Here is a 21816-nt window from a genome sequence, read left to right as displayed (position 1 = left end):
GGGAGATGAGTGACAAAATGAGTCATGGCCATCAGTTGGGTTATGGAGTGTGATGAGGAACAAAGAGACTGTAGGCCTGTCAAAGAGCAAAGCTATTAGACCAAATCTCACTCTACCTATGAAGACAAAATAGGGAGCGATGCACTGGGTCAAGAAACGTGGTGATGTTGAAGTCAAAAAATTGCTCTTCAAGTAGTCTAGTAAGGTTAAAAAAAATAATTACTGTCCAGCTCAGTCTTAATGGAAGTCCGTATCGATTAGCAGTCTGAAAAGCATTCAAGATTTCCGATTTTGTGGTGACAAACGGAGGACAATCTTTGTGCTTGTTTTTTTTTAATATATAATTATTTATTATTAAGGGAAATCTAGGCAAAAGGTTTAAAATCTTGTCAACAAAATGAGCAAGGTTGAGTGATGTCTCCTGCAGCTTTTGTTTTGTCACACTTCTTCGGGTGCTGTCATGCATGGCTCTCCGACACTGTGCCAGGCCCACGCTGCTATTTCTGGGTGGAAAAATATGCATGTTACATAATTTTTCTTTTCTGTGGAACAAGTTGCACAGGTTGCACTCAGGGCCCTTCACCTTGCCACCGCGCAGAAAAAAAGGGGACCCGGGCAGAGCACTGAATGTACTCACTTTGTACGGCACACCAATCTGTTGAGGTTGAGTCAGAACGGCCACCCACGAACAACTTCCTCTGTATCAACGCAAGCTGGCCGCTTGCTGTGAGACGTCAGCCGCTAATCTAGCATAACGGGGACTGAAAATGAAGCAGACCAGAGAGTGCCGAGGTATTAGCATTTGAGCGTAGCGTGCAGGAGGAAAAGCTTTTTACCAGCCCACTGCACCCATATGGCATTAGCACATAAAATGCCACTGTTGACATTTTGGAGGCTCGGTGCTTCTGTAAGTGCAGGGCATCGATATTAGAGTCATTAGAGAGGGTACTTGATCCCATATTGATGGTGAAACAGTCAAGCGCCACCTAGCCAAAAGATTTGGAGGTTCTGGCATTACTGGGGGATTGATGCGGGACCGCGGGATCCTGAGCTATGAGAAATGAAATGACAAGCCAAGAGAGCCAGCAGAGATCCACCTCATCTCAAATACCTTATTACTCTTTACCTTCACTTATGAGAATCCTTATATTTATGTGGATTTTAAATGCGACTACTGCAGGATTACACCACTGCAATCATTACTTCCTCTTAGCGGTTTGATACTTGCCATCCTGTTGCAAATCCTACTCTTGATAGAAGCAACAAATTAAAGCTGCTTAAAGGTCAGTTAAAGGTGACAGGCACTCATCAGCAGCCCCCCTGGGTCTTGGTAGGTATGCTTTGTATTGATTTGAGTTTTTTCAGTGCAAAGAGAAATATTTCTTTTATGAGATTTTCTTCTGAGACTATAGGAGCCTAAAGAAATTAGAGTGTTTAATAAATATATTGCGATTTTCATCAATCATCATATATAATCACCGTATTTCCAACACATGTTTTTTCATCAACAGCTAGGAGTAAGAATTTCATGAAAAATGTCTCTATGACAGTCTTGTTAGCAAAAATAACTTGTAAAAGATTGTTTTGTTTTATTTTTTTCCAGGAAGGTTATAGCTCATAACAGCCATACGACTTGGTTGTAGGGAGGTTGTTTACCCCAAAGTGAGTTGCTACCATTCCCTGGAGGCATTATGTACCTAAAATCAAGTTGTGGCTCTTAGTTCTAGATAACAAGACAGAGCTGGATAGCTTCTTTAATTTTTCCTCTCTCAATTTTTGGTGGGGCACAACCCCCACCAGCTGACTGAATGCTAAACACACCATTTCAATATGTGCCCCTGTGTTTGATTTTATTTTCTCAGTTTATCTTATAGTTTTTTTTTGTTGGTGTTATTTTTTTTCCCTTTGGGCCTCGTGAAGCATAAAATCCCCAAAATCTCCTTCTATCCATATGTTATGAACTTGCATTTTCTCTACCAGGCTTGTCATACTGCCCAGGCAAAGATTAAATCCAATGTCTCATACAGCTGTGAATTTACAGGACAGGGATCTAGTAGATTGGTAACTGTATTCAGTATTCAATCAGTCATATAGATCCGTGTTGTGTTTGCGCTATATGGTCATGACATTTTCAATCATCGGAAATTTATCTTTTTCCACTGATCAGCCTTTTTCTGAAGTGGTCCATATAGTATTCACCAATACTTTCTTCTTTTCCCCAACTTTTTTTGCTGTCTTCTCTACTGTTCTACAGTCTTCGACATACTTCTTTTGTTGAGCCATTATGTTTCACCCGCAGTGGTCAAGCACTTGTGGGAAATGGTGTTGGTTAAAGATTGCTAAACACGGAAATACTGAATAAACCATAAATTGGATAGATTTTTTAAAATGACCACCCTGATATTACGCAAACCACATGACATGGTTGGCGTAGATTAAAAACAGGTGAGTATGCATTCAAAACTGATTAAAGTAAAATTGAAGGCTTTTAAAGGACACAGCTGCCGTCATTACGAGCAACCGCGACGCATTCGGCTGAGAGTCACCAGTTAACACGGTTAGCAGACACTTTGTTAAGTGTTGTGTTTGTGATGTCGACTACTTCGTGGTCATTCGGTTGCTCTAGTTAGTTTAGTTTCACCATGTCAGGCTAACGTTAGGCAGCTGAGAACTGCTCAGGTTCTTCCCAAACTCCTAGACATCGTTGTCAAAAGTAACGCTACATAGAAAGTAAGGTAAAAGTAGAAAATTATACTCTTCTTATAGGACAACTTGCATTCAAAGACGCACGTATTGTAGGGAGACGCCACCGCAGTATTTGCGGCTTGTTTACTTCCGGTACTTCTCCGGATTCATGTAGACGGGTCATTTTGGAAGGCACTGACAATGTCGTCTGTCGTTTAGTTTGGATAATCAGCTGCAAGAGGGATAGAAGATAAGAAAATGCCTTTACTCTTTCAATCCCTACCCGCTGATTCCGCTGATTCTGTTTATCCGCATCTAAAATATTGACTTGAGGATGTCTTCGTTGACTTGACAATTGGGTAAGACTGTTGAAAGCAGGGTGTAATTTCCAACCCTTGCAATGCAACCATATTGTACCTGACAGCCAACAACTCCACCACTTCCCATGCACACCTTTGCCCGTGTTGAACACTCCCTATCACCTTAGCCTTTTCCCTCCCATCTCGCAACCTCTCCTCCCCTAAATAATCTCCTGATAAGAAATAACACAGCTGATGATTAATTATAGCCATTGTGCTTGTGGACTGATATACTCCCTCCTCGCATCCATCTTTAACCCCCCCCCCACACTCTCATTCTCTTCCACGTGACCATTTGGCTCGGAGGACAGTTTTCAGAGGGACATAAAAGCTAGTCAGCTGTAAAGCTAAATGAAAGTCGTTTGCTCTCCACACAGTGTGCTAATGTAACATGCAGCTTTAGGGACTATTGGTCTTTCTGTAGTTATAAAGTAACTCATTCTTAAAGGCGGCGTTTAATAATTGAAAGTGATGGAAGGGAACAAAATTAGAATGGGCATAATTTAATGATTGAGTGTTACTTTCTTTCTTTTTCTCTTTCCCTCCATCCCATCACTGTCTTCTTTCTTTCCTCATTTTTCACCCTTTTTCAACACAGAATCTGTACTCGGATAAATGGCGACGGTAATTTAGTTTTCCATTCGTGTATCACTCTTCATTCGCCGTGTTTTCGGTGGTTGGTTGTTGGCAGCGTTTGTCAGTGTGCATTGTTTGTTTCGCTCAATTGATTAAAAAAAGATGTTGTCTCATGCATTGTGACGGAGCATTTCCTCCAGAGATTGCAGAGTTATTACAGAGCGGCGGTCTGGACACCCGTTGATGTATTGTTCTGGGTTTTGGGACAAGGCGAGGTGAGGAGGAGGAGAAACGGAGCAGGGAGACGACGGGAAGGCGTGCTCGCTTAGGAGTTAAAAGACGGAAAGAAAAACAAGTCGCTCACAGACACACCAACTTCATCACACACCTCTCAAAATGACAGCGACTAGGACTGCATGTCTTTTGCCATGTTCCATCCCCTCAATCATCTTTCCATCAAACACCCACTTACAGGCGTTCAGACACAAACACACACACACACACATACTTTACCTTACTAACAGGTTGTCATAGCACTGCCGCATGGTTGTCAGTGTCAAGGAATCTCCACATGTCTGGGGCGGAGAATGTCTAAAGAGGATGGTTTGTGTTGTCAGTGACAACACCTTGTCTGAGTTATCCCAGGATGTGAGACCGAACAATAATGCCGGAGCAGAAAGTCGCACCAAAGCCCAGGTGGGATGATAATCAGTGTGATCTAATGCCTGGAATGAGTGTGAGCTCATTCTTGGTAACCTCGAGACGCAGTGCACCTATCCAATAATAAGAGGACCTCAGTGCACACCTTTTTACTGTATGTTTCATGCTGTCTCTTTCCTTCTGTGTCTTCAGTCCAACTTGAACATGGCAAAACATGTATGGGGGAAAAAATTGATACAGCATGGTATCACAACATTTTGGGTGGCAATATTGTATCGATACACTGATGCCAAGTATCGATCTTTTATTATATAAACAATTAACCTCCTAACAATCCGACGACCGCTATTCTGTCTTTCAAAGGTTTTAGCAGACTCATTCTTAAAGGCAGGGTTGACGATGTTATTCAGTCTCCACTATTTGTTATATTGGTTGAAATGGTCTTTACACCCCGACAGCGATCCATTACTTATGAGCTCTGAAAAAGGACTGGAAAAGAGCCGTCATCTGTAGCTGCTGTAATCCTGTAAAAACGTCTACCAATCACTGCCTCGAGTTCCGCTTGGAAAGAACCAATCAGATGCCTCCTTGCCTCCCTGCTCGTTCTCTACCCTCGGCGTGCACCAGTCTGAACTCAAAGCGCGTCGCTGCCGCACGTTTACTGGAGAATGGAAGAGAAAGCTCAGCCCTGCAGTAGCACTGTCGCGGTTACTTGTCATGAAGTAGCATTGTTGAGTTGAGGTCTTCTCTCCGCTCTGTGTCTGTGAAGTAGTTACGATGCGGCGGTGCTCGTGCATGTGTGTGGCAACGCCCCGTTGCCTTGGGAGGGAAGAACACTAAATAACGCTCCAAAGTTACTCAAAATTTTAACGAGGAAAAACTGGCATGGCCATTTTCAAATTATTTCAAACTTATTGGCAAACTGTATAACTGTTTAAAATCGCAAAATAAGATCGTATTGTGACTTAATTATTGTGATAATATCTTATCATGGGGGCTCTGGTGATTCCCACTCCTAGTATCAATGTATGGTATAACAATTTATTTACCTTTATTAAGATACACTTCTTCATTTAGCAATATGAAGTAATAATAATCACGGGTAAACATGGGTACTCCTTAACTTCTAGTGCTGACCAAAGAATTGCACCAACGTCAGTACTAGACAATGTTGTCTGGTACACCAAGGTGCTACAGTATTTTGCATGAATTTAACATAAGCAAAACCCTCCAGTAATTTGAGGCCAGTACTACATGTGCAACCTGCAATTTGCTGCCCTTTTAAATATGTATGCAAGATGGTGATTTTGGCATTCATTTCAAATGTAGAATTTAATTTGTATATTATTAAATCAGCTCCCCCCCCCTCAGGACTCAGGTTCAATTCAAAAACATTTTCTGAATTAACATTATATGTATTCAGCCTTTTCAAAGAGCCACACTCTCAAATGCAACTATCACGAAGCAGATTGTGCCAGAATCCAGGTGCACAGGGAAAGCAAGAAATGCAGGTCAGTGGGCAGGGAGAGCTTGGAGTGCATTTGTTTTACTGGCACTGTTCTCCGCTTCTGTGACGGTGACTATGTTTACTGCAGCCTAGTTTTTCCTACGTACCCTTAAGCTGGCACAACATGAAAGATTTTTGAGGGCTGCCTTGGAAATTGTTTTTTTTGTAAAGTTGCAGATGCACTTGGACTACATTTACTTTGTGAACCTTTTATCTACAGTTACTAAATTCAAGTAAATTTAAAAAAAACTGCTGAATTTTAAAGGTCTTATTGATAACATTTTTACGTAGACAAGTATTTTTTTTCAAAATAATACATCCACAGAGCTTTTACAAAGGTGCCAAATAAAAGTATGGCTTTTCCTGAAAAAATTAGGACTTTGAATTAAATGAATGTTCCAAAATGAACGTTTTGTTTATCTCTGTACAAGATATCTGACGTTTGATTCCCACTTTTAACAAAGCTTGTGAGCCAATAGTAAAACTATGTTGGTATCAAGTGGTATCTCTGTGTCGGCAGTCAGTGTGGAAAAAACAAATAAATGGAGATTGACGTTAAGTGCCTGGCAACCACTGGTTGTGAAGTTAATGCAATGAAACCGAGGGAGGGAGAATGCGACACTTAATGGCTGAATGTTATCAATGTTATCAATAGCACCTTTTAAAGGATCAAATACAAATTATGTTTTTACCAAATTTAGATACACATCATTTTAGCAAACTCAATTCAGACGAAAAACTCTCAAATTAGTTTCCTGGCATGACTTCGGATTGTCTGTCAAGTGTTCCGAGGAGCATAAAATGCAAATATCTCTCAGAGGGCAGGTTCTAATACAGACAGGTAGAGTCTGATGTCTCAATCGAGCTTTCAGTGGCAAAATAGATGAGGGGGAAAAAAACAGCTTTTTGGCTTTCATTGTCATTGTAAGATTTGAGTGATCACATGTTCACTAGAACCAGCAGTCCTTTGTGGTTCTTGCAGTTGATTTCTCTAAACTTTTTCTCTTGAAAAGGAAACCCTGCTTAATCCCACAGCACAGCATTTCATGTTTTCCTGATTGTCTCGTTATACGTGAAATCGCCTCATTGCTGTCAAAACATCTCCGAGCACAGAAATCATCTCCGTTTAGATTTGCTGTTTGTTCCTGCATCTCATACATTTTAAAATGTGGTTTGAATAAATGACAACTCCTTCGCAGACTGATGTAATACCTTCTGCCTCACAGTTTTTATTGTATGAAACGGTTTCAAAACACGGGAGATAAATTTGCAGAACTGCCCAAATTTACAGTACTTTTACTCTTAGATGAAATGATCCTCTTCCAGTGACATGGAAATGTGTTTTCCCTACTATAGGGGGAGGCACAAGGACAGACTGAAGCAATCAGGAAATCGAATCTCACATGTGCATGACAATGGGAATTGTCCAGGTGACCTCTAATTGAACAACCGTCCATTCATCCCCGCCATCACGTTCTTGAGCCATAACCGATGCAGGTTTCATTCAACTCCGCCCATGTGCCTCCCCCCCGCGCTTGTATCAGCAGCAGATGTTTGATCGGAGATAAGTACGCAGGTCAATGTCGACCTCATCACAACGGACCCAGTTTCGCCCATCACGCCAATAACTGCCAAACGATGGGTCCTCCCCTTTGCCGCGCTCTGATTGACAGCTCTCCACTGACAAGGTTTATGGGGGTCAGGACCTTCCTCTCTGTCGCCTCTAATTGGAGCACCGTGCCATTAGCTGGTGGACCTGGACCTTGGCTGGCAGGGACCGGACAGTTATCCTCCTCTGTGTGAAAGACAATGGAACCCCCTCTGATGAATTATCCACAGCACTGCCACAGCCGTCCTGTGAAGACCAGCCAACCATTTTTTTGAGTGATCAGCATCTACTCAGTAAGCACAGGTGTGTGTTCAATCAATTGTTGAGAGAAAACTACCTCGCGTGCGGCGCTAAGAGGGCAAATATCCAAGTATGTCAAGGCCGGCCTTGATAAAGCAGCGCCACTCAGCCCTAAACAAACAAATGAGTTAGAATAATTGACCTTCAGGCTTTGTTACTCTGTTAACCTGTCCTGCTGGGAGTTAAACCTCCTCTGTGATTCCTTGCCCCTACCCCCACCTCCCGCTATGCCAGTGATTCCACCCTACACGCGCCGCCTCACACACAAACACCGCAGGTGAGCTGACCGTATTTGCATAAGTCCGTGTAACCGCGTGTGCCACCCCTGCCAAGCAGAGGTGAGATGGGATCCCTTAAACCATTAAGTGAAAAGAATATACAGTACGTACGCGAGCAGCTCCGGGTATGCAGGAGTATACATATTTCCTATACGGCAGATTGCGGCTTTGTGCAGGATTACAGCTAAATCTTATAATTAGCATGAAAGGCCAGCAGGGGAGAGAGAGAGGGAGAGGAGAATATGAATGGACAAGGGGACTGACCTCCGCTATCTCCCCCAGGCATGCCCATTGCTTATCTGGCTCCATGGCAGCAATGTTTATGTATAACTTAAGCGTAGAATGTGCGCTGCATAAGCTCCCGTGTGACAGTTCAATTTCTGAATTGGTTTTTGATTATGGAGCAAACTGGGAGAAGCTTTCAGAGAAGACTTCACTGACCCTGAACACGGTACTGTTTTTTTTTTTTGACTGATAATGTTTCAGTTCAGGGTCAAGCATTTTTCTAGAGGGACCAAATGCCTCACAAAGATCTGTAATGTTCTGAGGCTGAAATCATTGGACCAGTACAGTTTGATCGATCACTAGTCAGTCTTAACAAGTGGCCAACTTCTGATAGGCTTGCCGATTTTCATTGGTCAGATATTAGTCCATTATTACGCAGCTTTGTTGAATACTCGATTCTGATTGGTCAGTCACAACATTCTACGGTCTGTTATTTCTTTTTATTACACTGCGTTGTTGAATACTCAGTTGTTGGTTAAACCACAGCATTCTGTGGTCTGCTATTTCTTTATAGCAGACCGTTGCTATGGACGCAGTTCTGATGTCAGACTTTGGCGGACCGTTTTTATGTCAAATTATTGATTTCTTAAGTAAGTAGCCTTGTAATAATCGGGATAATGTACAGCTAGCGGGTCATGGTTGTGAAATAAACCCCTTAAGGGCGATGCAAGACCCCATGCGGCATCACATTACTTGTACATTTGTGAGTACAGATAGATTGTGGACATAAACTGTATATAAGAAGTGATCGTAGTCACCGTGACGTCACCTATTGGCCGTTTTGAAGCCTCTAGTTTGGCATTTTGGCCATCACCAAATTTTTGCAACCAGAAGTGAAACAAGAGTGTGGAGCTAAGTACAACCAAACGCTGAATAAGACATTTTTAGGCAGGTATTGAAGAAGACTTGAAACTAGCGATTGAGACCACAAACTCATGTTTACAATGTTCACTGAGATAATAAATCAAGTGAGAAGTAGGCTCATTTTCTCATAGACTTCTATGTAATTTGACCCTATTCTTGCAACCAGAGGAGTCGCCCCCTGCTGGCTATTAGAAAGGGGGGGGACTTATATTTATATAGCATTTTTCTAGTCTTCCGACCACTCAAAGCGCTCTACGCTACATGTCAGCATTCACACTTTGCCCATCATGATCTGATCTAAATACTCATTCACACACTGATGGCTATGCCTTCGGGAGCAATTTGGGGTTAAGTGTCTTGCTCACTGACACATCGACATGTGACCGGAGGAGCCGGGGATCGAACCACCGACCTTCCAATTGGTGCTCTACCCTCTGAGCCACAGCCGCCCCAAAAAAAGGATGCAAGTTTAAGGCACTTCCACATTTGGCTTCACTTTTCAGACCCAGAGGTTGCCCACTGACTTTTGGATAGACTCTTATTATGAAAGGTGTGCGCTCAGGTCGCTGTTGCCGCAGCACAATCTGAACCCTCGGCGGCATTTTATTTACTCCTCAAGCAAACCCTGGCCATTATGCATCCCGCACTGAAGTCTCTGGCGCCAAACATTTCACTTCAGCTTTCATTTAACTGACATATTGCTTGAATTGCTCGTGTAATCTCCAGGCTTGAAATTCCTCACAGAGCTCTATTGGTTTTCCTGGTTTGTTTTTTTCCCCCTACAGTAATATCGCTGTGTTAGTCGTTGTCGTTGTTACATAAGGGAACACTCAATCCCAGCAGCCACCAAGACAATTAGGCAGGAACTGTCCTACCCATGAAGACTGTTATGAAAATCAACTTTGATCACTCTCTGTTAATTGACAGGATGCTAATTTAGCTGTTGATTTGAGGTTGGTTCACAGCAGTCATTTGAGGGATTTGCGACTACAAATAATTCAGGGGAACAAACACTCCAGAGTTTGATGTAGATTCATGTAGTGTCACCTTTTGAGTCACCCACTGTCCCACTTAGATGTACTGATATTTTTATATTTGCCAGTGTGCTGGGGCTCTTTGTTGTTTTCTCTCTGCTTCATAGCTTCCCTTTGTATCTTCTCAGGAAGGGAATTATTTGACTAGATAATAACAAAACCTAACAGATATTTTCTTGTTGTTGCCTCACGATCAAAGTGGAGTTTCTGATATTCTGGGTATTTTTCCAGTGATTCTTCAAATCCAGCATGCTGCAATAAGAACTTTTAATTTGAAATTGGACTTTGCTCGGTTTGATAAATATTTATACTCGTGTTTGGTCATATCAAAGTTTGGCAGAGTTACGATAAACCTGAGGTGAAAATTAGCCGTGTAATCACAAATGGATTATGCAAATTAAAGATCAATTGCATTTCCCCCCTGTTTTCCAAAAAAAAAAAAAAAAAAAAGGATTGACTTTGTTTCCGAAAAAGCCTTTTGGCCATCAAGGTGAGTTCGCTGCGAGCCAGCGGGGTTCCTCATCTCCCTCCAGCGGGTAACAAGCTTATTTTCCATACGTAGCCAGGTGCATGTTTTAAGATAGAGCCTTAACAGCGTGGCATGGCGGTGAATTCCAATTGAGCCGAGCCCAGGTACAATAACGCTGTTATGAATGCAGCCCGTGATGTTGATGGCATCCATATCACACTCAGAGGGACGAGGGGGGAAAAAAAGAGCCTGACATCTGTTTCAAGCACACTCCAGCCTTTACATCTCCCCACAAAGTCAGGGGTTGGGAGGCGCACGTCTGGCTTTCCTAGATTAAAATGTGTCAACAAGCTTAACTGCTGGCTTTGAAACTTGCCTCTCTCTCCCTTTGTAATTCCCCTGATGGTTGGTGAATTTCCATTTTCTTAAGCATATGGTGAACACAATCATACATGCAGCCCTTTACATGATAGTGTTGGCCTTTTTTCCAAAGTGTAACCTCGATGTTGATGATAGATTTAATGAAAATAACACCTGACTAATGTTCCAACCTGATTGAAACTCAATGATGGTTTGCCACAATGGACCACTGCAGTACAGTAGCTCTGTTATTCAGGAAATACTAAGTGATGTTCATTTCCTTGTGCATGATAATCCCACACAGTGGTCCTGAAGAAAGAAGGCTTGTTGTTTGCTATCAAGCCAGTGCTTTGGCTACCTCATCCTGTTGGACTTGGACTTTTTTTTTTTTGGTTTTAGTTATGGGGATTACTCTTTTGGACGGGCTTTAAAGACTACAGTGGGAAGGGGAGAGGGAGAGGCAGCTGGGCTTAAGGATAGGATAAAACAGGGGGGGTGTAGCAGTGGATAAAAGATGGAGAAACAGAGGCAGAGGTGTTCAGTTGCTCAGGAAACATTCCCTTTCTTTGTTGCCTTCTCCTCTTTTCATGGCTGAAGGTCAGGATAAATAATCGATAGCGTTAAAAAAAAGAGCTCCCCGGTACCCGCTCCATTGTGCCTGAGACTTGGTCCCCATTGACAATTAAAGGCCCCTGAGTCATTAATGTTCAAGTAGCCTGGAAACCCCTTAGCATTGTTCCATGTGAATGAGAGGAAATCCAATGCGGGCTTGAGGTTTGCCACGGTCAGGTCATGACATTGACAGGACGGATGACTTGCCGCCACACTGACACGGAGTGTTGTCACAATACCCAATTTCTGACTTCGATACGATACCCTGCTTAAATATGTAGATACCGATACTGTAGTGATACCACGGCAGAAATCTAAAACATCAGGAAAAGTAATAGAGTAATAGATGATGGAACAAGGAACTTAAAATTTTTTTTTTATTAATTAAAAATGTTTAAATGTAAAAATGTATTCAATAAAAAATTAAATGGTATGCAGTAATCTGATGTCCCCTATACTTAAGTTTATGTGATATCTTTGATAGTTAATTTTATATTTGCATTTATTTTTATAATGCACACATATTTACATTTTATCTGTATTCTTATTTCTATTTTTCTTAACTTATTATTATATTTTATTCTAAAATGTAACAACTGTAATTTCCCCCGGGGATCAATAAAGTATTTCTGATTCTGACATGACTCATTAAACGGCGTTTAATAAGGCCTATTTTGTAAAACAGCGCCCCCGCTGGCGCATTAGTAACAGTTAAGGCGGAGAGTGGTACTGCAGCATGGAAGACGGCGAAAGGCTTCCTAAACAAAAACCCACAAAACGATAATGAATTCAGATGAAGTTCTGTGAGGAGTTGAGAGACAAGCTGCTAAAATCAGGAAGACACCACAGTAACTGTAGGAAGCGCTGTGTTGTGTCGAAATGGTGTGAAGAGAGACAAGTGTCACACTCTCGCCAGACTGCTTTTCCTCGTCCATTTCACATTACAGAGGCACACAGTAGAATAATAATTTAACCTGTTTACTTTGGTGGATTATGTGTTTGCCGAATTACAGGAGATGCTTTGACAGATTCAGAAGAGATGGTGAATCTAATGTTATCGGTACATTTGATCGGTAATTAGAGCCGCGCTGTTATTTCCTTGTTTTGTTTTTTTAAGGGAGTTCTGCTGATAGAGACACCAGCTCAGAGCGGGACTGTGCAGCCGGTCAAGACATTCATGGCATGCTTTAATCTTCTTTTCAACTTCACTTGTTGACTCCATCCTTCTGGTTATCACTACAGCTTATTTTTTGACCGCCTGCTCCACTAGCAGCAAAGTTATAACCCCGGGATCCCAATCTGACATTAAAACACTGTCATTCTTAAAAGTACCAGTACTAATAAAACGCGGTATCGTACCATTTTTAACGGCCGGGTATCGCGATACCTTTCTAGTATCGATATACCGTGCGACCCTACTGACACAGTTCAAAGCTAAAGAGAAGGTGCCACCTCCTCAGACGGCCCCCATCTCACCGTTTGACTGAACAGTTATTTTTAAAACGGAGAGAAAAACAACTACGTCGGCCTCGGGTAGATGAAGCGGGAGCGAGAGCGGGAGAGGCAGAGACGGAGGGAGCGAAAAACAGAATGTGAAAGCTGGCTCCTTTTTCAGTGGGCTGTGTCACTATCAATAGTGACACCTTGAACAATTCAGTCAGTGATATTGAAAATGCTGTGTGTCAGCAACCCTGCGTGTGACACTCCCAGAAGGCACCGGCTCCCCCGGTGGCAGGTCACACTATAAAAAGAACAATCAGAGTGGCCTGATGGAACTAATTTCATCTGGCCTTTAATGTTCCCATCCCTCCCTTCTTTCACTCACCCATCCCAGTCACCCCCCCCCCATACACACACACACACACACACACACACACATATTTATGCCTCCTTGTCTGTACTCCCAATCCCTCTCCCCCTTTTGTCTCCATGTGTCTATGTTCCTCCCCTGTCTGTCTCACCTCTCCGTACCCTCCTCTCTCGCTCCGTCTCATCTCCTCGCTCCTCTGTTCTCGTCAGGCTTTCCTTACCTTTTGCTTTGCAGTCACGTTTCATCTCTGTGCATGACTCATTCTGCTCAATAAGCTCCAAAGTAAGCAGATTTGTCCATCCTCTCTCCTCTCTCCTCTCTCTCTCTCTTCTCCCCCTCCTCCCTAAGAAGGCTATTGTGATTCACGGAGGAAACCCTTCAGAGCAAATATTCTCTGGGCATTTCATGTATAAACATGCCTGACTTTCTACCACCGGGGGGAGGGAGAAAAAAAAAAATGAAAATGCAAAAAAAAGCTTTGTGTAACGGCGTGATTCAATACGTAACAACCAACAAATGTTTTGATGCATTGGTCTGAGCCGTTCGGTCGAGTTAATGCCAAGTGTGATAAATAGATTAGTCTCTAGATGGTGGCCTCAAACGAGTTTCCTCCCATGCTTAAGGCAGAGTTGTCATTCCAGCTAATTTGTTGGGATTTTGCCTGCCAAAAGTCCAACTGGTGATGAAAGGAGTCAGCCCCTTTAGCATTTAGACAGAAATAAACAAATTCATACTCTCTATTAATATATATGTATTTTAACCGGATGTGAAATCCTCCCTCTCGAATGCCATTGTCAGGATTAAGGGTCAGGAAAATGCAATCTGAGTCGAATTAAGAAAAGCAACCTCAGTGTCATACGCACAGAGAGCAACAGAAAAAAAAAAAAAGAATATTAACATTCTCACATTTGCATACCGTTCCTATATATAAATCAAGTGTTGTGGAGAGCTTTTGGAGTGACTAACATGTACAGAAAGGCATCAGAACGAGTGGGTTGTTTCCAAGCAGAGGGGGGTGTAGTCGCTGTAATCATCCAGCAACATGACACATTTTTCTGCACCTTTTTTCTTCCATCTTTCATCAGATGCCCGGCTCCTAAATTATAAGAGCAAGTCATTAGGAATGTTGACAATACAATATAACACGAGTCTGGCACCGCTCAGCAAAAAGTGCCTCACTAAGCAATGCAAACAACAACTTCAATTATGTTTTTTCCCTCTCTCTCTCGCTCTCTCCCTCCCCCTCCTCTTCTGTCACACAGCCATTTATTGCCTCAGATGATGTACAGTATGCTGCACTGGGACATACATATGGAACGGCTTGAGGACTTTAGATTAAAATTGATTTTCCTCCCCTTGGGAAGTGGAAAAAGTCAAAAATTGTTACTTGCACATTTATGAAACAGATTTAGTCTGTTGACATTGAAGGCTATTTGATAAGTAATTAAATAGCCTTTACCCAAGACAAGGTGACAGGTAACTCTTTGTCATTCCCCCCTGTGTAGAGTAGCTCTGTAATGATGATATACAGTGCAGCGCTTGTTGTTTTTGTGCCTGATACTATAAAGGGAATAGATCATATTTTGCGGTTGCAAGCGGAGGATTGCATTAGTATTCGTCAGTTGTGGTCATTTGTGCCAATTATCGAAGAGTTTCAGGCTGCGATTGTGACAGAAAAGAACTGGAAATATATGCAGTATGTCAATTAATATACAGTATGCATCACAGGCCGTAATGTGTTTATGTCTGTGAGCTGTGCAGGGAAACACTTGGCGGCGGTAGCACCCTCCGCCTGGCAGGGTCCTCTGATTAATGAGCTATCCCAGCCTCGGAGCCTCGGACGGGCAAGAGGCCACACATCTGTGTGTCACTCAGGTCTGACACCTTCTCCCAGCCCGGCTGCCAGCCGCTCACCTAGGGATTTTCCAGATGTTCCAAGGTTTCCGTACGCGGGGGCCACTGTCGTCAAATCACCATCCTGACATTGTGACACCTGAGTCAATATAGCAACTTTCCTGCGAAAAGTTCTGAATATTTTAAAGCTTTTTTTTTTTTTTTTGCTCGTAGCATCCGCACTTGGAAATGCGTTATCAGTTTTGTTCCAGATGTTGATTTGGCTCGCAGGTGTTTGAGGTATTTGTGATAAAGGCAGCTGCCTATGATGACATGTTTGGTTTGAGATTAATTGGTGTTGTTAGCCTCCTCCATTTGGTTGCTTACACCATAGAGAAAGATGTAATTTCAGCTTTTTCCCCCCCCACACAGCCTCTCTGTCTTACATGAAGCAGTAGGACCCGAGTTCAAAATAGGACCCGTGGGTATCAAGTATCAATAGCCTCTGATAAAAGTTCAGCAAGCAAAGCTGATATATTGTTGCTGTCCCCAAAGGGAGGATAATTTATAAAACCTTGTCCTCGGCTACCTTTTGTGCACATAGTCGCTTTTACACTGGAGCCACGGCTTCCAAGCAGCTACTGTATGTTGATGCCATTTTTATAATCTCACTTTTCCCTTATTTCCCCACAAATAAAAGGAGGGGGGGGGGAACTCATAATGGAATTCAGCCAAGGCATTGGATTATAAATGAGGTCTGCGCCAGGCTTCATAACGTTATTTAGATTCCTGTGTACAGAGACCCGTGTTCCAACTCCCATCAGCACTGCGACAGAATCAAATGTGAATATAAGCTGATATAGGGAAATTGGTTTGTAATGTGCTGATGCTTTGGAGACCCTGTGCGGAGGCAAAAAAAAAGAGAAAAACAGCAGTTCTTTGGCACATGCAGAGTGATGTTTTAATTACTTGAATTGGAATGATAACAACCACCCCTCCCATCCCAGAATGAAACAAATTAAAAGGGTTACACTGAAATTCACCTCGTTTCTTTTTTTTTTTTTTTTCAAGGAAAGCCTCATTTCGTTGTCGTACCATGCTGCATATCTGTTATATTTGTGCATAAATCACTTTGAATGACATTTTTCTACTTCCTTCATGTAGCATTTACTAACACGGAGCAGGGCGGCTGTTCTCTCTGTGCCATAACTGTGATAAAACTAAAAAAAAGATTAGAAAAGATGATGTGTGTATTCAGTTTGTTTGCAGATGCGGGACCTTTTAGCGTGTCCTGCTGCACGTCTCACATACATAATGAATGTGTCCACACCAAAATGGCAAAAAAAAAAGTGTTCGTTACCCAGCCTTTTAAGATTTTCCATTTGATGTTCAAAATATTACTGTGCTTTGATCATACACTGCCTAAAGAGGGATGTCAGTTGCCTTTTAAATTTTCTGCAAGTTGTAGACATTAGTTATCAGTGGAAGTAAACAAACTGGTTTGTTTGCGTAATTGTACTTTCCTTCGCATGACGGAGCATCATGGTGCTTTGTCTCCCTTTGTTAACGGAGACGGTTTGTTGCTTATCCGAAGATGTCACATGGAGCTAGTTGTCCAGCACGGCGCTGACTCAGGCACTGCAGTGACACACTATTACTGATGATAAACTCTGTTATTATGACGAGAGGTTGTTCCAGCTCCGAAAAAAGTAACATACCTGCTGTTTATTAATGAATGACCCTTAAAGGAATAGTTTGACATTTTTGGAAACAATTCGGCTTTGACTTCTTCACTTTCTTGCCGAGAGTCAAGAGAAGAGTGATGCCACTCTCGTGTCTATATGGTCAAAAACGGAAGTGTTTAAAGGTTCTATATCGGGATTCATTTAATTTAATATAGCATGAAACAACTATTTGCTATGTAAAGATATAGTGGAGTGATGTCCTGAGCCGGGCCAGCTGCACGTGCCTTTTAGTGCATGTGAGCTTGCCCCTACTGGCTAGCTCATGGCCGTCGCTCTGCACTGCGCTCAAATGGCGGTTACAGCTGATAACTTCGTCCCGACCGACATTGTCGTCGTGGATGCGTAGCACCCACCCTCCGGTTCCCCCTCAGGTAAATACTGTTAGCTCTGTCAGCACTGTCGGCGCTGTTAGCACAGTTAGCTCAGCTGTCACCATGTTGAGAGCCATATGGCGGCAATAGATATGCTCTGAATTTCGAATTTAGCACCTTTTAAATGACAATTGTAGGCCTGCAGCTATTAGTCGGCATAATAGCTGACCTCGATGCTGGAAATGCGTCGACGTCAATATTTTAAACCGACACATGTTTTTTTTTTTTTTATCTTTTGTCCTTGTGGCTACTAAATACACTCCTAAAGCCAAAAAGTCATCTGCCTGCTACCGTAGAAATTCCATTGAATAAGTGTTTGAAGGGGACACTGATTTTCAACCAGCTCTGTGTCACTGCAGCGCGGGCAGTAAAAGTCTGCAGACTTGGCCGGTGTGTTCTGACCCTTGTGAGCAGGGGGGAAATGGTCAATTTGATTTTAATACAAAAAAGAATCTACTAATCGGTAAATAGTTGATATATTAATTGATAGAAAATTAGTCTGCTGGTGGCAGCCCTACACAATTGGGTGTAGGTGGTTCTGTGCCAGACTATTTCTTGGCTGGGACCAGTCAACCAGCGGAGTCTCCGGGAAGTTACTGGTCCCAGCCAAGAAATATTCTGGCACGTAAGCCCCTATAAAATGCTAATTGTCATTTTTGCCCTTTTGTAATTCACAAAAAAGATATAATGTATTAATTAGTGAGCTTTAGAGGTGCTGGTAGATGGATTGTGTAACCTTTTTAGATAGACCCAGGCTAGCCGTTCCCCTTGTTTTTAGTCTTCGTGTTAAGCTCGGCTAACTACTAACATACTAACATACTTACAGTACAGATATCTTCTCAACCAACTCTTGGCAAGAAAGCGAATAAGCATATTTCCCCAAATGTCGAACTATTCCTTAAATATGACAGTAGCTGTAGGCTGCTGAATTACACTATGTATATGATAAACCCAGCAGCTCAAAAACAGGATGTTGCACCCTCAACATTCAGAAGTAATGTGTCCATCGAGTAAGTATTAATTATATGACACAACATTTGGGGCTCAGAGGATAAACAGAAGTGTATGGCTTGTGACAGTATTGTGCGGAAGTGAGACAGTCTTTCATCCTCAGGCACAAAAGGACTCATAACCTCAGCACTTTGGCAGCATGGCTTTTTTGTATAATTCTTTCCAAGGAACTAAGAACATCGAAGCAGAGGAAAAACAGTATGACATGTCATGAGCTGTTGTGCAGAGATGCAAGACATGTCGGTTTTTCCACCTTACTTGCTACAAGGTTAACTTTGGGGAATTTTGATGGAGGCAAACATCGCCTGTTTTGGCAGCCAGACCTTGTACACCTCAGAGGCTGGTCCCAAGAAAACAAGCAGCGTTCCCCCTCTGCAGTTCCAACCCAATTCACATGCTCAACTGCATAACATGCAGCCTGAATAGGCTAGATGTCTAATCCATCCATTAAATGTAATTGAGACTGAAACGCTGCATTAGAGCCAGTCTGCAGGATTGAGCTCAGAGACGAAAATTGCAGGGATTAGAAAAATCGCAAATATATGTATATGCTCGTATTTTTTCCACGGCGAGAAAATACTGCATAAGGTCCCTCAGTAGAGCATCTAAAATTACCTTGTCAATCGTGTACCAGCTGCAGACTAGTTTTCTGCTCCTCTCACTGGCACATGAAGGAAAAGGGATGTAAAAGGGTCAAAACAAGCTCTGTTTGGATGGCTTTCAGGGCCATGTGTCTAATGGATGGTTTTTAATGGGAAGAGGCTATGACGCCTGATTTAGAACCGCAGTGACAGCTAGTCAGAGGGAAAAAGCAACCCTCCACAAACACCAAAAAACTGCACCACCATCATTTGTTGTCATGATGCAACGCTCCAACTAAAATAGCAGCGGAAAAACTGCAAACAAAGTCGAAGTCCCTTCCATTTCTCTTTTCCTAAAAGTTGTCAGCTCTCTGTCGATGGTGTGCTTAAGACTTAGACTTACACGCTTGGCAAATGTAAATATGAACCTCCAGTTGCCAGCGAGCTTTGAGGATAACAAAAAGAACAATTTGTCGGAACAGTACCTTCCCTCTGTGTTTTTAATGTGGCCAAATTAGCACAGCAGAGGGAAACAGAACAAAAAAAAAAAAAAAAATTCAAGGCAATCCACCGAATGATCACAGTGACGAAATGAGATGGTGTAAAGATAAATCACATTATGGATCTCGAGGGTAATACACATTGCAAATGGACAGCCTACTTTGATTCTTATATTCCCCAGGAAACGCAGTCATAATGTTGTACTGGGGGGGTGGGGGGGGGAGATGTGACTAGCTTTTTGATGCTCTTCCACTGTGAAATGTCCGAATACATTTGCATCGTCTAGCCAGCTTACATGCTGTCATAGTTAAAGGCATACAATTGTGTTCCTGTAGAACAAGTAGTACATACTAATGCCGAGAGCAGACGAATGTTATTCATGACGCACATTCGAATCAGTTGAATATTACAGAAGAAAACACTGACTTTAACACCCTGATAGCGGTTGCAAATGACTTGAGTGAATTTGCACCAATCATATTTTTTGCTAAGGGGGGCGGGGGGGGGGGGGGACTGACGGAATCATCAGCCCAAACTGTGATCTCATCAGACGGGGTCGCAAGCTGGGAAAGGCAGTGGGACCTCACCTATTTACCCAGAAGCTGCCTTTTTTTTTTTCATCTCATCATATATTTCAATCACAAGAGGCAGCTTTTAGGATTTTTTATTTCCTGCGCCGCAGCAAACGCTTGACCCTAATCAGAGCAGTCAAGCCTTCTGTCTTCATCAAAAAGCTGCTACATCCACCGGCTGTTTTGCACCGATGATCTGCTCCGGTATCGGCCAAATTGTATTCATCAACAAGGTGGAATTTATCAAAGTTGGAAAGACTCTCTGCTTCCACATTCTCTTTATTAGGACATGCTGCTAACCAGCGTTTTATAATAACATGGTAGGCAGACTCCTCGCAGAAGTGAAGGCGACATAATGGGGATCTCCCTTTCTATTTAGCACAAACATGCCACCCTGTTAGACGATCAGGTTCCCAAATGATCATTATTACAAGTCCAAACCCCCCTCGGCCCGGCACACTCGCGCACACACACTTACATACCCATCCTGGATAAATACGGCATGGGTAATTATAGCGGGGAAGCGTGTCTTAGTGGAGCTGTCAGAACTGTAATTGCTAGAGGGATGGTGGGCTATCGAGAAGCGAATCGCGCTGCAAGTGCAATACTGGCAGTGGCGAGTGACTTTGATTATTCTAAGGAAAGGAACGAGAGATGGAGGTTATCACCCAACCCCTTCTCATATCTTGTATGTTATGAACAAGGCTGTCTATTTAACACGAGATAAGCAGAATGCTTTAGAAGAGTGGCACAGTAAATACTCACAAGCGTTACCTTGACTGTGAAGTGACTGCCCTTTCCCCCCCCTCTCCATCACTTTCTCTTACACTCATAGTCATGCCAGAGTATTTAGTCTGGAGGGATATTACAGTGCACTTGTCTGGGCTTAGAAAGGTAACAGCCATACCTGTATCACATCAAACATGAGACGAAGAAACACCTCATCTTGTTAGAGGAAATTGCCAAGGGTAAACGTGTGCACTAGTGTGCTCACTTAGCTTTGCTGTCATGAATTGCCCATTTTTGTGCCAGAAGCTTTGGGGTGGAGGGGAAGAGGAAAAAAACGCGGAAAAGGGATTGAACTCAAGCCAAAAATGGGATTTTAATTTCTTAGAAATTCCCATCTGTTTGTGTATGTGTGCATGGGGGAGTGAGAGGACGGAGGGGAGAGCAGAGTAAAGGATGAGAGAACGGGGAAAAAAAAGAATACTATATACCCAGCGTGAACGGAAATCATGACTTTCAAATGAACAGCAAGCTTCTTCTCATGGAGATTGCTTGTGAAAATTACAAGTCATAATGTCATCAGGAAATCAATGGGGACTATAAAGGTAATCATAACAGTACAGTGTGTGCGAGCCGGGGCCAAATTGCCACTCTGTTTGGCACTTCCCCTCAGCAGATAATTGCACTGGACAACCTGAATCGAGTCCATTCATGCCGAAACGCTTTACATACATCTCCCCATGCCATGAAGCTAATTGCATTTCAAAAAGTTATTGTGCCACAACACCAAATATTGATTGAATGCTAAACATGCAATCTGCGAGTGTAAGCATGTAAGCAAATGGCTAATTTGATTTCAATCACCGTGGTGTTGGACGGTCTCGGGGTGGACTAACCTCTCCTGTCACGGCCCAGTTTGAATCAAGATATGAAAGTCACTGCATGGCTAGCTTTAAAATCCGTCAAAAATATCTCAATTGTGAGCTTTTTATGAGGAGAAAATGAACTTAATTGAAAGTGGCATACAATTGGCCAGCATTAACCTAGCGTGAAATTTGTCTTCAGCTA

General features: G+C 42.6%; 1 protein-coding gene and 1 long non-coding RNA gene across 7 annotated transcripts in view; one reads left to right on the top strand and one right to left on the bottom strand.

Annotated features, from left to right (window-relative positions):
* Nucleotides 1-21816, top strand: part of ppargc1a (peroxisome proliferator-activated receptor gamma, coactivator 1 alpha) — a 299017-nt gene that overhangs the window by 37317 nt on the left and 239884 nt on the right. The window lies entirely within an intron of this gene.
* On the bottom strand, nucleotides 336-2402 carry LOC119481333. The gene is made up of 3 exons (XR_005205169.1): nucleotides 2200-2402; nucleotides 638-761; nucleotides 336-503 (listed from the first exon to the last, which is right to left on the bottom strand). It is a non-coding gene; the product is annotated as an uncharacterized LOC119481333 (long non-coding RNA).

This window comes from Sebastes umbrosus, chromosome 22, assembly GCF_015220745.1.
Source record: "Sebastes umbrosus isolate fSebUmb1 chromosome 22, fSebUmb1.pri, whole genome shotgun sequence".
Taxonomy (NCBI): domain Eukaryota; kingdom Metazoa; phylum Chordata; class Actinopteri; order Perciformes; family Sebastidae; genus Sebastes; species Sebastes umbrosus.
Note: the sequence above shows the minus strand (reverse complement) of the source record. Positions and strands in the feature narration are given on the sequence as shown.